General features: G+C 41.2%; 1 pseudogene; it reads right to left on the reverse strand.

The window, feature by feature from the left end:
- Nucleotides 1-12258: 12258 nt before the first annotated feature.
- On the reverse strand, nt 12259-14200 carry LOC145403690 (uncharacterized; annotated as a pseudogene).
- Between the last annotated feature and the right edge of the window lie 2783 nt (nt 14201-16983).

A 16983-nucleotide genomic window follows, 5' to 3' on the forward strand; every position in this document is an offset into this window, starting at 1 on the left:
TTTTCACCCCACCTAAGTTTGTTATTACTTCTCCATTTGCTCTCCATATTACTTCGTCCAATTGCTGCCGTTCTGGGCGCATTATTTACCTCCTTTCAGATCAAATTCTTACTCTTCCAGAAAGTCTTTTATACTTGGTCATCCAATCCTTCATTCTCCCACGTTTCTCATAGTTTCTTGCCATTCTTTGCCCATACCCTTCCCAATCATGTACACTTCCTACCTGCACATATTGGATATAAACCGTCTTTTTCTGCTTCACTAGGTCTTTGACTTGTTCACTTCACCACTCAGTATCCTTCCCTTTATTTCCTTCTACTAACAGTCTTCATACCACACACATTCCTAACATCCTTTAACTCTTGCAAAATTTCATCCACTTCTCTGAGCACATGATCTCTCGCTCTGTCACCATTTTCTCATACATTCCTGATATCTGACTGTACACACCTTATTTTTTCCCGACTCACTTTTCTCTTGCTTCTTTCAAAACCACTACACATCTTCACAACCAGCTCTCCATGAAGCGGTACGGTATCCCTCCTGCTGCCCTCCAAATACAGTAGCACTCACATCTGGCAAGCTTTCCTTCACACGCATATCCCCCATCATGTAATCAACCAAAGCCATGTGTCCATAAACTTGACCAATGTACACTTATGAATTTATATTTTCTTAAAACAAGTGTTTCCAGCCGTCAGCCCACTTTCCGTGCAGAGTTTTATAAGACACTTCCAAGTTTTATTTACTCGGGCCATCTAATGCGCCATCTATGCCTTCTGTCTCGTTATCCATCTTTGTAATTAAAACTTCTACAACATGCACTGTTCTCTCTCTCTGTAAAATGTTGCACATTTTCCCTTAAACCTTCCCAGATTCCTTTCCTTTCCTTTACCTTTCTCTCTAAACCTGGTCTAACTGCACTAACCGTCAGAGGATAAAACCTTCCATTAGTCTCCGGTTTCCATATATTTTTTTCCTATTATATATATGACAGATATCTCATAACCCTTCTTTATGTAAATAATCTATCTATCTATCTATCTATCTATCCATCCATCCATCCATCCATCTATCCATCCATCTATCTACGGTCTCTCCCTCTCTCTCTCTCTCTCTCTATCCATCCACCCATCCATCATCCAATCCTACGTTGCCCCAGGAGGAGCGTAGGAGCCCAGGGCTAGGCAGTTGGTCCTGATATTTAAGATGAGAGTGACCAGCCTCACTCATCCCTGAGTGGCATTACGTGAGCAATAAACCCCAACCATCCCTTGGATATAAACCTGCACCGGCTCAATCCGACTGGAGCGCAATAATTACCCACTAAACCACCAGGCGCCAAAATTTAGTTATATGGTTACAACCCAGCGTAGTAAATGGTTTCCTGGTGTACAGGAAACCATTTGGCTTGTCGCTCAGTGTAGAGTCACCCACAGGAAGAAGGAAGAGGAAAGAATGAAGGAAAGAAAGATGGAAGAGGAAGTGTAAAGTAACCCATAGGCAGAAGGACAAGGAAGGACTGAAGGAAAGAAAGACAGAAGAGGATGGAAGGAAAGAAGGACGGAGGAGAGGAAAGGGCAGACACCCGAGAACGGCACTACATCGAGTGAGTGGGTGCTATGTCCTCACCTACCACAAATATATATATATATATATATATATATATATATATATATATATATATGGGAAAAGGAAAAATATGATATTTAAAGTGGGAAATCAGATGAAGAGGGATAATCGGGATATTATAGGTGAGCAGTGTGTGAAGAATGATGATGGAAGGGTAGTGGTGAACAGTGGGGATATTAAAGATGCATGGAGAGAGCATTATAGCCGGTTGTTGAATGAAGCGTTTGACTGGGACAGGGAAGGTTTGGAGCCAGCAGATCCAGTGTTTGGCCCTTGGCCTTTGATTGACGCTGCTACTGTGAGTGAGGCAATTGGTAGGATGCAGGTGGGGATGGTAGCAGGTGTGTCTGGGTTGACTGCCGAAATGTTGAAGGCCTCAGGAGATATAGGGGTGAGGTTAGTCACTGACCTGATAAATATGTTTATAGATGAGTGTGTTGTCCCAGATGATTGGTTGAAAAGTGTAATTGTAAATGTGTACAAATGGAAGGGTGATGGCCCGGAAAGAGGAAATTATAGAGGTATAAAGCTTTTGGATCAGATAATGATGGTAATGGAGAGAGTTCTAGAAGGTATGATTAGGGAAAGAGTGAATATTGATGAGATGCAGTTTGGGTTTATGCCAGGCAGGGGGACCGCTGACGCCATATTCATTGTTCGACAGCTTCAGGAAAAATATATTGGGAAGAAAAGGGATCTGTATATTGTTTTTGTTGATTTGGAAAAGGCCTTTGACAGAGTCCCTAGAGAGGTGGTGAAGTGGGCAATGAGAAAGCTTGGGTTGGAGGAGTGGCTGGTTAGGGTGGTTATGGCCATGTGTGTGTATGTGGGTGCTCGCACCCAGGTAAGAGTGAATGGAGATTTGAGTGATGAGTTCTCCGTGAATGTTGGTGTGCATCAGGGGTCAGTTTTGAGTCCCATGTTGTTTATCATGGTACTTGAAGCTCTCTCACGTGACTACAGAAACGGACTCCCATGGGAGATGTTGTATGCTGATGATTTGGTGTTGATTGCAGAGAATGAAAGGGAGGCGGAGGAAAGATGTAGGAAGTGGAGAAATGGTATGGGGCACAAGGGCTTAAGGGAACGCAGATAAAACAAAAGTTATGATATCTAAGGTTGGTGGCAGTACAGTCAAAGAAGAGGGAGAGTGGCCATGTGCAGTTTGCCACAACGGTGTGGGAAGTAATTCCATATTGTGCAGTGTTTGTGATAAATGGGTGCACAAGAGATGTAATGGTATTAGAGGTAGACTTCAACATAATGCTGATTTTATGTGTTAATCGTGTAGGGGAGAGCAGGTGGAGATTGTCAGGCGTGAAAGGAATGAACTTGCTGGTGAGTCATTTGAGTGTGTGGAAGAGTTTTGTTATCTGGGAGACATGTTATGTGCTGGAGGTGGGGCTGGAGTTAGCTCTGTGGCTAGGGTGAGAAGTGGTTGGAAGAAGTTCAGGGAGCTGTTGTCTCTCCTGACATTGACAGGACTCTCCCTACGTGCTAAGGGGTCTTTGTATGCAGCATGTGTCATTAGTGTGATGCTGTATGGTAGTGAGATCTGGATAGTAAAGGTAGAGGATATTCGCAGGCTTAAACGTACAGAAATGAAAATGACTAGGTGGATGTGCAGTGCGTCCCTGCAGTGCGTCCCTGCTGGGGGGAGGGGGCTGGGTTTACGATGAAAGAGTTGAGAGGTAGGATGGGACTGGAGTGTATTGGTGTTGTGATGAGGAGAAGTAGATTGAGGTGGTTTGGGCATGTGGAGAGGATGGGAAACGATAATTGGGTGCAGAGAAACGTTAATATTGGGGATGGGGTTGCGAGGGATAGACCGAGAAAGACGTGGGACGAGGTCATTAAGTGTGACCCCAGGGTTAAGGGACTGAACAGGCAGGCTGCCATGGACCGTGCAGCATGGAGAGCCGCCATTAGGTGACCAAGGCCGACGCATGCAAACATGTTGGAGCCTTCAAAAACGAAACGAAACGATACGATACGATACATACATTATTTATATATATATATATATATATATATATATATATATATATATATATATATATATATATATATATAGATAGATAGATATAGATAGATAGCTATAGATATAGATATAGATATACGAAGTATTACACCTGTAGTGTTTTAGTTATGGGTATATTATACTAGGGCTACACCAAGGCAAATAGTAAGGATAGATAAACACACATGTGTTGGAAAGAAATAGACAGGGCAGTGATTATTGACTTAAAACAATACAGAGTTATTACATGACCTCAAGTAGTATAAGGTAATTACATTTACAGGATGTGTAGATCAATTGTTTAGACTGATAGTTACACACTAAAATATGAGCAATGAATTTAGTGAGGAGCGGTAGTGCTGAGCTGATGTGTTTACGTGTATTGTACTGTATTTGTAAAGTCATTCCGCGTGGCCAGATTTACCAGGAGAGACGGCGATGTTGTGACAAGCTTCGTTAGTATACTATATACAGCTGCCAGCCATCATGACCGGAAGATCTGTATTAACTACTGCCCTCACTGCAATAGGTCGGTGTGTGGATCGGCAGGAAAAGCGTCATAATTATGTAATGGACACGTAGATGAGGGTGCTTCGTGGTATGATGCTATTACATATATTTCCAGATATTGCATAAAATAATAATTGTTCCATTACCTTTGCTTATTCAGATATAGTTGGTGTTTCAATAACACTTTTGTCGATCGATGTTTCTTTTCACTTATTTTCACCTCTTTCACCAGAAGTGTTCGGAGTCAAATGTACTTTCACATCAGTGTAGACTGTAGATACTTTCTGAGTTTACTCAGGCTATATCATTTACTTAAAGAAATACATTAGGCATAGAGAGAAATTTAAGAATAAGCAAATAAATAAATAAACAAACAGAGAGAGAGAGAGAGAGAGCAAACAAAAAGTTCACGGTATGTGATATGGCAACACAGCGAAGTTAAAGTTTATTAGATAGAACCTTTCTGCCCATGTGCATAAAGATGTAGCAAGCAAAACCTCATCAGTACTATGCTAATGTAAATTAAGTGAATGAATGTCTAAGCTGTCTTTCGCACATGTCTCAGTTTTAACAATGGGCCAACATGAAGTTTTTTGAGGTAAAGAAAAATCATCCTCATGCCTCAGCCTCCTTATTCAGCAGACTGCTGTCAAGTGTACTGGTTGGCAGGAACGTGCACAGGTAAGATTCAATGGGACAAGCACCCCTCCCCCTTTGCCCCGCCGGTTGCAAAGTGCACAATCAAGTATATTATAAGGGGACTGAAGACCTAGTGTTCTCTGTGAGACTATGTGTATTTACTGTTACAGTGTAGTGTCAGTGCCTTCAAGGTGATTTTTTTTTTCTTATGTGTCCGACTCAGGGCATAGGCTTCACAGCCTGCTCCCAAGGCCCAGTAGTCATCCTACATATCATGCACCTCTACATGTCACCACTTCGGCGTTAACACCCACCGTCCGTATTGAGTACAAGCTAAGGCTCATACAGGACTGATGTATTGGTGTTAACGAGGGTATTTTTAAGACATGTCGGCGGCTCTTCTAGTAGATCGGTAAAGTCTGCTTTTTTATGAAATTCAAATTCTTAAACTGTTCCCTGCCCCAGCGGGGATTTGAACCTGGATCTGATAGGACTCCAGGCCACCTCTCTACCGATTGAGCCACCGTCTATAATGAGCATTAACAAACCCAGTGCAGTCAGACCAAGAGAATGCATTTACTTCACTTTAAAGGTGTAGATATTATTGTATCTTTCCTGACTTTTAGAAGCTTCAAGTATTTCACTGGGAAAACTCTAAACAGTTAAGCGTTGAGTGTATTGTTGTGAGTTGTCAAAGTTCGTCACCTCAGAAAGGTTTTCCTTCAAGAGATAAAAAGACTGCATTTCATGCATTTCAAGAGGCTTATTGTTGTTTTTGATGTAGATGTTGTTGTAGTTGTTGTTGTACTTGAAGTAGTAATAGTAGCAGTAGTAGTAGTAGTAGTAGTAGTTGTTGTTGTTGTTGTTGTTGTTGTTGTGTTTGTTGTTGCAACTCCAGGCTCATATGGTCGTGAACCCAGTGGACAGCAAGGAACCTGCGAGTTTAACGATCGCTTCCAGAAATCTGTTGCTGAGGTTATGTTGAAGAATTGTGTCGTGAATGTGTGGTGCATAAGATGTGTTGTGTGGGCTGCACAGCAATGCAAACATGATGGACTGCTTGTGATTGGTACTGTGTGTAGGTTCTAAAGTGGGGAAGGGTGGTGGTCGCAACATAGACTGGTTAGGTGTGGTAGTGTCTCTTTGGGTGGCATTTTCTGGCATGTGTATGTCTGGTGGAGATTCATGAAGGATGCTATTTGGTTGGAGGTTTCGAATGGCTGTGGTGGGTGTGTAATTGACTGTGTTCATGAAGTATGATATTGAAAGGAGGAGGGATGTTGCTGAGACGCTATACACAGTTCTAGGAGGCTGTTGGTTTCATCTTTCTTTGCAGAGGGGTGATGAAACGTGATATTACAAGGCTTAGACCGATCTTAAGCTGAAGAAATAAATGCATGCTTCTCATATTCATGTTTATGATCTTTGATTGGAAATATCTTTGTTTGTAGATGTACGTGAGCTGTTCCTGTGGTCTTAGGGCATCCCATTACTATTCTCCAAGCCTTGTTTTGCGCTTCTTACGCAAAACCTTTTTTTAAGGTTTGGGTCTAGCTTGGGCTAGCAAAATTCGATACAGGTGTAATGAATTGTTTCTAGAGTGTTCAGGGATTCTCTCTGCTGTCAAAAGGTAGTGCCTGTGAGTGCCTTCATGGTATTAAGTCTGCGAGATGCCCTTACACCAGTGTTAAGAGTATGCTGAGGAAAGGTCATGTGTTTATCCTAAGCAACTTCTAGAATTTTTCGATGTCTTTCCAGATGGATTTTTTTTTTTTTCGCTCGAAAAAGGAAACGTGGGAATGTGTTTGACACTAGTGTCTATCTGGAGTGAAGAGGACAGTGGTTGAATTAGTTAGAGCTAGGCAGTCATTCAATTTTGTCTGAACCAATTTTCTAGTGAGTATAGGTATCGGTGGAGCTGGGCTGCTGCTTGCTGAGCGTTGGAACGTTGCCAAGCTATTGCCAGCTCTTATGACTGAAGGGGGAGGGACTGGTAGGCCATGGAGGAAAAAGTATAAAAAGAGAGTGGACGAAAGGGCTGAGACCAGTGGAACCGAGTTGGAAAGTATTTTGAATTTAGAACTTTGGGTTTGTTAGTGACTGGGCTTGTCTCCCTGCGAGAAAGTTGACCAGTCATTTATTTTCCATGTATTTCTCCACGATCGTATAATCTTATTAAGAAATAAAATATTTTTGTCTCATGTTGAAACCATCAAGTATGAGCTTATTTAACTTGGAGAGGTGGGTGGTGGTCGAATACTTAAGATGGAATTTACACTAGGAGTTAAATAAGGGAAAGTGAAAATGTTCCTTAAAAATAACATTTCCATGATTTCTGAAGGTGTGCGAAGTAGGGATATTGGTCTGTATGATGCGGGACAACTAAGAAGGTCTCCTGATTTGAGCATAAGGACAGTGACTGCTTTCTTTCAGATATTGGAGATTTGGTTGTGGGTCCAGAAGCTAAAAATTTCAATAAAGGTGTTTAACGCTCTTAAGGCAAGCAGTATTATGCAAAGATTTCAATTCTGATCAAGATCCAAAACTTTGGATTTATCTGTTGATTTGGTTAATTGCTGTACAGTATTTATTGTGAGGTGACTTGAGGCAATGTTTACGTTTCACTTGACTTCTGGTTTATTTTTTTTTATAATCTTAGATGGCTATTTTTCATAATTCATGCCTTTATATGCCCTTGATGCCAAACAGTTTAGCTGATTGCTTGGTCGTTCCTTTCTGCTGAGGGTAGTTCCATCACTGTTTGGTTGGGTTTCATAAGCTGGTGAGTGCAAGGTACTGAATGTGTGGATATTCTTATTGTTTGCCACAACGTGATGCAGTTTGTTCCAAGATTAATGGTGTCCACAAAATTTGTCCAGTTTTCTTGCTTCTATGTCATAACGACTCCATTTATGGTGTTGTTTAGGTTCTGCAAGGTTTCGTGTTCTGCCAGAATAAGTTGAGTCTAACTCTTTTATTTGTTTCTGTCTCTGATGATCGTTTTATCCTTGGGAAAAAGTTAAAAGTCTTTTGTGTTGTCACTAGGGGTACGAGATTTGTTGACGATTGTAATAATTAATTAAACCTGGTGACTGTCGTGTCAGTGTTTCCAAACGAATCTATGACAAAATTATCTCACGCTTGTTCAGTCTTGAGTGACCTTTGTTCATTTCACCTTCTTGTATCTTGCCTTTTTTGTGTATAATGATGAGGATGCTGTAGAGGTGGTCTAATAAGAGGTCGTGCACTATTTTCCAGGAAATTTGTATGGCTAGTGTATAGGCACACAAAGCAATGTCGGGGAAGGAAGCAGTCTCATTGCCCTTGTGTGGAACTTATGTGTTGATGTAACTGTTTTGAATATTTGCGGAACGACAGTTTGTAATGTACCATTAGGTTGATTAAGCACCTCTAACAGCGAGGCTTTATCGTCTCCTCGCCACACTGAGTCTAAAAGATGTGAAGCCACCACATAAAGTGATGCCTCCTTTCGAATTTTCACACCCATACTTATTGCAATGGGGGCGACAGCGAGTTTAAGTTAAGCTTAATGCAGCCACGACTGGCTGCATTTACCCTCAGTGTAATGGGGTGAGGTGTGAGAGTCCAAAAGGAATCTCTACCATAAGTGAAGGCTTTGCACCTCTTAGACCAGCAATGGCGAGGTGGCTATGAGGCCTCACTCTTAGAATATTTAGTCGACCCGTTCTGAGTGTATAGCTCTGAGGGGTCTTTTACATTTAAATCTCTTGCTGTTATTGTAGTGGGGATATTCTGAGGCAAAGTCAGGGCCTGATCCAGCACTCTGGAAGAGGGGGGCATGGCTTGCTAAGGAATTGTCAAACGTTTTATTTAATGTCCGCTGATTACTAAAGTTCTCAAAATGTAGTCCTGAATCCCTCTTTTCACTGAAGTACTTATTAACATTTATGTAAGGTATTTTCTGCAAGTGTTCTGGTAAAGAATAATATTTTTTTATTGAAAATAGTCACTGGTCTGTCAAAAATAGGGTGGCTACACACACCCACGCCTCTCTCCTCTCATTTCTGTGCCTGGGAGTGAGGGATGGGGTGTATCCTGGGAGACTTGACATGAGTCGAGGCATGTAAATGTTGACGGTGCTCCACGTTTCATTATGTATTTCGATTTCTCCGATGTTATTTCTATGGTGCTTTCATTGAGTACCGGGTATGTGTTGTTCTGTGTGTTGTGTTGTATTTGTGAAAGGGATGACTCTGTGTAAAAGATTGATGAGGCCATTCGTTTCCCTTTTGTTTGTTCTGTCGCCTGTGACCGTAGTGTAGTGTGTGGAGTGTGGAACGTTGAACTTGATTATAAAATTAGTTTCTTATATCAATTTTACGTCAACTTTGTGTGTGTGGAGAATGTTGTCTTGTAATTTTATGCTAATGCCGTTAATGTTTAACTATCCAGTTTTTGTCCTGTATTTCTTATGCTTCTGATTGTGTGTGTGTGTGTGTGTGTGTGTGTGTGTGTGTGTGTGTGTGTGTGTGTGTGTCGAATAGCTCATAGGAAAATCAAAGGATGGGGATCATCCACCTTTCCTCTATACTGCATGACGTCCTCAGTGTAAGCAAATATAAAAGGGCTTAGAACCAATATGCACATGGAAATTCCAAATGAATATATATCTATAGCATATCTATCTACAGATAGATAGATATTAATAAAATTACAAGTGTGACACAATGACTTGGTGAAAAATTAAGACCGTTCATATTTGCAGTGTCCCGGACCCCCAGTGATCACCCCCGCGGGGTGGGTAGCCTATACCGGGACCCTGAATGAAACCTGATCCAGTTGGACGAACACTACTGTGGCAAATTTCGTTTTCCCAAGAAATATAAAAACTATCCTCCTGACACTATTACCACTGTCACAACAACCAGTCTAATTACTACAGCAAGTAACACTACAATATTCATCACTAGCAACATCATATCTGTCACCAGTACTACTACATCATTACCACTGTCATCACTACATTCCTAATCTCCCTTTTCCTCCTTGTATTATCTTCCAATGCATTGTTTTATTATGTTAACCTTTTTATTCACTTCAGCTGATAAGAGTTACCTCACACTTTCACCACCACCTACCCATCTGCACCTTCCTGTCACGCACGCACATGACCCTCCTATGTACATCACCCTCTCACCAACACCTCCTATCCATCCATACCACTCTATCACTACACTGCCTTCCCACCCATACTACCTGTCCACCTACATCACCCTCTCAAGTATACGACATGCCTGGCCTAGGAGACCCGTCGACTGCAGGTAAGTTACTGCCCTAGGGGTTCGTTCAAAGGTTCCTTACACGCTGATATTGTGGCTGCGTCACAGTGTGGCATGTGCTGTGCAGTGCTCCATTATAAGCGCTATGTTGCGTGGTCCATTTCTACAAGCGGAGTACAAGTCACCCAACCCGAATCTAAGCTAATAACCGAGGAGTGCAGGCTTATGTCCTGGTCTAAGCCTACCTAGGTGTACGCAGTCAGCTAAATTGAAGGATAACTCCTATGGATGAATATCTGGAAAGTGAAGGGGGGGCTTGTAATACAGTGTTCTAATCTAGGTACTGAATTACACTTCGCGTGTTTCCTCACCGCTGGTGTTGAAATGTCTGGAGGTGGCTTGGTAATGATGAGGATCTGGTTATATCTGAGTGGCGATAATTTTATGTGCCTAGTTGTGAAACTGCGTCATGTAATGACAGGGATGTTGTGTGTTAGCACAAGCTGTCGCATAGACTGCTTACCTATCATTTCAAGATGCTCTTTAAAAAGGAGGATTTTATTTTCAAAGTGTAAGGAAGCTTGGGATTAGTTTTGGTGCAGTCAGTCATGAGCCCTGGGGGTTGTTATCAACAGTGTGCAAGGTATCTGAGGATTGGATGGGAGTGGCGGGGGGGGGGGGTTGATGCTGGGAAGGCATACGACTTCACTGATCTAAAATATTGTATGTAGAGTGGCGAATGTCTTTGTTGCCTAATGTCTGTCCCTGAAAGGGCTCTGAGGGCGTTGAGTCTGTGGGTTCACCGTCTCTTGATGTCTTGTGCATGGTCCTTGAAGGTGATTCCACTGTAAAAATCTTAATGGAGGTTTTAGTGAAAAAGGTAAATTTATTGTGATGTCAGGAGAGTACCTGTACTCATGCTTGCTGCCGGTGGTAATCGAGATGATGGATATGGCTGGAGCGATTGGTAGTCTCCTGTGTCCTTAACTCATGCTTGAAGTGTGTGAGGTAGTTCAGTTGTAGTGTGCAGGTTGTGTCAACGATGTGAAGTGAGTTGTTATGGTACTATCATATGTATATAAGGTAATGATTACGGGCAGTTGGGGTGTGGGAATGCCTTGTATGTATTACTTGAAGAATATAGATGAATGATCAAAGCCTTGTGGAACTCCCTTAGGAAAGTTTCGTGTTCTTGATGGCTTGCCCTGAAAGGTAATGTGCTTGTTTCCCAGATAAGTTGTTGGCAAGCCAGAGTTTGATGTTCTCCATATTTGTGCTGTGGTTTTTTGGTGATAGATTACATCAAGGGATGGCATCAGAGGCTCTTCTAATGCCTACTGTTGTAAAGAATGTGTACATTGTGCGGGTTGAGTGTAACTGATGCCATTCGATGCATGTTTTTTGAGGTTGGTTATTAAAGTATTTGAAGAGTGTAGTGTTCTAATACAGCACAGTGAGTAGGGTTTCCTGTTTTGTACGTTTCTTAGCATCCCGGGATTCCGGGAAAAATCTGGGTATATCCCGGGATTTCCCGGAACAGGTAATATTTGTACCAAGTGATGTCATTTGCTAATGCTACAAACTTCTCTAGTGTAGTATCTGTAGATTATTTGATAAGTAATTAATTTCATAAATAATATGACACTTGGGGAACAGTTCTTTTTATTATATTGGAAACTGGTGCAAGTATAAGTACAAATATTAATCAATCTCATTGCTATATCCGTGAAAGAAACAAACATAATAATTGTGTAAAGGCATTAAAAGTTATCTTTTATAAGCAAAATAATTATATATCATTCTATTTCGAAGCCATACTCCACAAAAACCTAAAGAAAACTTGAATGGTAGTGAAAAATAATACAATCAGTTAACACACTGAAGAGATCCCAGCATCCTACACACAATAAACAGTGGATTATCATTCATTAGTAATCATTACACAATACACACATTAAAAGTTGTTCATAAAACACACTGTAAGAAACACTAGCTTCTTTAGCCACAATAGAACATAATTGCAGTATTGCATGGCATTCAAAGCGAGCTATTACACAAAATAAGAATTTCATATATAATGCCATTTGGAAGCCATACTTTACGAAAACCTACAGTAAATATAACACTTGAATGGCCTGTGGGAAAAAAAGGTAAATTTATTTATTTACACAAGCCAAACACACAATCATGCACATACTAACAATTGTTCTTGAAATAACTCTTCAGAAAGCACAAACAGTCAATACTGCGGTCAGTGAGCCTTGTTCTGAGTTTTGTGATAAATAGACCAGCAGCTGAAAATGCCCTTTCAGCTTCAACTGAAGCTGCTGGTACTGTGATGAGGGCCTGGTACAGTTTCTCTAGATTATGTGTTCTCTCTCCTGTTGCCTCAAACACATCAAACTCTTTCTGAACATGCTTGCATTCATTCACTATTCTATTCTTACTCTGAACCTGTTCTATAGCTGCCTGGAATTTATCTGTGAGTGTCATTTCCTCATCTACAGATGCTTCCATATCAACATTAGCTGTTGGTTGCCAGTTTGGTGATTCCTCCTCATTACTTACTTCAAACATTCTTGATAGCATCTTTTTAGCTGCCTTCACTAGGGTAGACGTAACTGCCAAGGTTGGCAGTCCTCTTTCACAAATATTATATTGCTTTCCACAATGCAGATATTTCACAAGGCCTACAAGAACCTTACTCCTTCTTTCATTTATTCTTCTGTACAGGGAATTTTTCAACTTCACTGACAATGGAGAATTTGCTCATTCAGTTCGTTTAACATGAATGAAAATACACCCTCAGCACTAAGAAGAGTTGTACCTCTGCCTCCCAACCTTTCTGCCCCTATTTTCACAGGTTGCAGTGCTATTACTATGTCATTCAGTACCTCAAATTCCCTGCTTGTAATATTCATTTCAATATTACAGTCAATCATAGCTTTAGCAATTGAACTTTTTATATTCAGAAATCGCTTCAACATGTCTACCAAGCTGTTCCACCTTGTCTTAGAGTCTAGTTTCAGCATCAGTTCTTTCCCATGCTCACTAACAACATAAATCTGTAGTTTATCATTTTTTGTGGGTGACTTTCTGAACATTCTTATAATTTTCCTAACTTTGTTGATTGATGCAGACAAATTTATGTTTTGCATTTCATAATTTTCCAGCTCCATTACCCTAACATTTTCCAAATCATCATTTGATATCACTTCTATCACACTACTTAAGTCCTCTTCCTCTTGCTCAGATTCCAAATCAGCATTTTCCTCATTTTGGAGCTCGGTAAGGGTTTCCATTTCCACACTAACTACCATCTCTTCAGTTTTCTTGTACAGAACATCGCAGACAGCTAAGTGTATTCCATGAGCATAGCACATATGATGATCTGCATTGATAAGTTTGCCAAATTTAACCATGACACTAACTCCATCAGTTACGCATGCTACTACATCTCTTTCTAAGTCTACATGAAACTCAGCTAACTTATTCACAACTAACTCAATTGCAGTCTCTGCTGGCAGTGAACCCACAATTTTAATCATTCCTACGTTCCAAAAGGTCTCACTAGCATGTAAGTTGATGTTCAAGTAACGCTTGTTTTTCAATGAAGTATACTGATCAAGAGATAATCCAAACTTAAGCCCAGCATTTTGCCTTTGCTTTATATCAGATACCAGTCTTTCCTTTGTAACTGCATACTGCTTGTGCACAAGATCCATCACAAGAGACGGATTTTTAGGCAACGTGTGTCCCTTTTCAAACATTGAATTTCTTATTAAAACTCACTCTTTGTGATGGCATTTATGGAGAATCCATCTACTGCTGCCAGCTTACCAATGATTTCCTCCCTTGTCTCCTTTTTCATAAATACTGTTATCTTTTGTTGCATAGGCTTTCTCTTCACACCACTTACATCAGTGTCCTGACTGTCCTGTTTGTCAGCAGGACGTTTGAGTTCTTCAACTTTATCAATTGCATGTTTGTTTCTTAAATGACGGATCATACCAGTGGTGGACCATCCCCTGCACTTTATCACTGCATTGCATTTTCTACATTTTGATGACTCTTCTTTTTTCAGTTTATCAAAGTATCCCCATGCATATGATTCGTTATTCTGTGAAGAATCTGACATTATCCTTTTTCGTAAAATCAAATAAAATCACCTGAAAAACATAACAAAAAATAATGCACTACGTCATTCATCATACCAGTCACACATCCGTAATTTCCGTAAATGCAAGCCAAGACACACCAGTGCATCATGGCTTGCATTTCTGTCTTTTACACAGACAGATTACTCAACAGTAAACGCAACATTACACACCTCTGCAGGGATATGAATAGGACTAAAGCCAGAAACCATGCAAGAGGTGGAGAAAGCCAGCAGCAGAAATGTACAGGATCGGTACGGGGACACTACGGGACTGTCAGACTACCGTCTATCAATTGAGTTTCTCTCTCTCTCTCTCTCTCTCTCTCTCTCTCTCTCTCTCTCTCTCTCTTCTTACAAAACAGCAAATCAGAGACATATGATTACAACTAAAATCCCGGGATTTGAACCTAAGTCCCGGGAAAAAAAACATTACCATTTACGGCCGGGATCCCGGGATCCCGGGAAGGAAACCCTAACAGTGAGGGTGCAAGGGGTATACAAGGTGTAGCTGTTAACAATTAGGCATTTGGTTATCCTGGATGGTGGACTGAATAATCATGGCCCTGTATCAAGAATGGGTGCTGAGTCCTTGTTTCGTTTAAGTATAGTGATGATTGCTCTATGTTTTCAGATGTTGGGAATGCTATAATGTGCGTATGAGAAGCTGCTGATGTTTACAAGGGTCTGGATGCCGCGTGGTTTTAAATGTTTCAGGTGTAGGCTCCTGAGTCATTCCGGCCGTTGTATTAGCAGATTTCATTGTCATTTTGAAAATTCTTGATAATGTTACGTGTTTGTTCAAGAATGAATGGAGTTACGTTATCGTCGAACGGAAAGGACTGCCTATGCAGAAAAGTTTGTTTTTTTGACTCAATCATGAGGGTGTAAGGTTCAGTTTGTTTTTCTGATTTGTTTCATGTGGGTATAATGTTCAGTAGTATTCATGCTTATTCTTTGTAAGAAGAGATGTGTTCCGTGTAGGTTCGGATGATGGCGTCATTCTTAGAAGGCGTTCAAATGTGATTTAGTAATGTATCTGAGCTTAGAATTCATGGTGGCGTAGTTGTCGAGTCGGTAGAGAGGTGGTCTGCTGTTCCAATGGATGCTGGTTTGAAACTCGTCTGGGGCCAGGATTTAAATTTTTTAAAGTAGACTTTGCTGGTCTCTTGAAAGACCCGCCGACAAGTAAAAGCACTCCTGCTAATACCAGTACTCCTGTCTTTTACATGAGACAGCCTCAGTATGTACCCAATATGGAAAGTGGGTGTTAGCGCCGAAATGATGACATGTGAAGGTGCATTATAAGTAGTAGGACTGCTGGTCTTCAGGGAATCGGCTATTAAAGCCCATATCCAGTGTAGAACGCATTAAAAAAAATTGTCCTATTCTTCCTAAAACCTATTTGGGATGTAGGTCGACCTCGATCCATTTCTTTATTTCCTAGGTAATAAACTCTGGCCGTATTCCTTATCTTCTGTCCTTCCTTCCCTTACCTGCCTAACCGTTCGCCTATAAGACAGTTGTTTTCATTTGCTAGGGCTGATGTACACTGGATCTCAAAAGTGTCGGTGCACAGGGGGTGCGATGCCTACCGAAAAGGTTCGAACAACTGCTGACATTACCAACGTCTCATTGTGTATCATCAGTGTCTGTCTATATAAACATTACATTTGCTACATGTCTGCAAGAGGATATTGCTAGTTGGCGATATATAAAACCTCCCGACATCAAGACTACCAACGTGTTGTAGGTCGGATACTAATATTTCAGTGACCTTCGTTCTGTGGTCCCAAATGTTTCACGCATGTTGTGCACCGACACTTTTGTGATCCAGTGTACAGTACGAGTAAGTTATAACAATCTACCTCTCACCAACACCTTCCATCTATCTACACCCACCCAACAATACAACCTTCCCATCTAAGCACCACCGTCTCACCTGCACCACCCTCTCACCTACATCACTCCCATCTACGCCAGCCTCCCACCTGCATCACAGACTCAAGTAACCATTATCATGTTTAAACCCATATACCGGTGCAGGGAGGGTACGATACCGAGGGGACACACACACACACACACACACACACACACACACACACACACACACACACACATTATATGTATATAATGTATATAAGATAGATAGATAGAGTGATAGACATATAGGTAGATAGATACGAGTACATCCTGATAATATAATATTCATGAAGAAATAGCAGCCGTGGCTCAGTGGGTTAAAGCGGTCTGACCGAAGGGTCGGAGGTTCGAGTCCACCCAAGGGTCATTGGTAGACATCGGGAAGGACATCCGGTCATAAAGTGCTACACGCTTCAAAACCTAAGTCCTCTACCCAGGAGCAACGCCTTAGCCTTCATCGAAAAAAGGGGACAGGGAGTAAAACTGCATTTAAAAAAAAAAAAATGGTAGTGCAGCAGCAGTATTAACAACAACAGTAGTTGCAGTAGTAGTAGTAGTTGTTGTTGTTGTTGTAGAGTAGTACCGTAGCAGTAGTAACAGTTGTAGAGTAGTAGCAGCAGCAGTAGCAGTAGTAGCTGTGCTAGTAGTAATAGTACAGGGACAGCAGCAGCAGCAACAACAGTATTAGTAGTAATAACAGCAGTAGCAGGCGCAACCCCAGGCTCATCTGAACTCAAACTCAGCGAACTGCAGACTGAAGCCGCTCTTGTTTTACAGAATAGTATTCTTATTTTGGGGTTTAGGGAGGGAGCATTTCCACCACCAGGTTATTTTGGTGCCAC

This window comes from Coenobita brevimanus, chromosome 61 (genome assembly GCF_032717465.1).
Source record: "Coenobita brevimanus isolate Jiangsu-jjx chromosome 61, ASM3271746v2, whole genome shotgun sequence".
Classification (NCBI taxonomy): domain Eukaryota; kingdom Metazoa; phylum Arthropoda; class Malacostraca; order Decapoda; family Coenobitidae; genus Coenobita; species Coenobita brevimanus.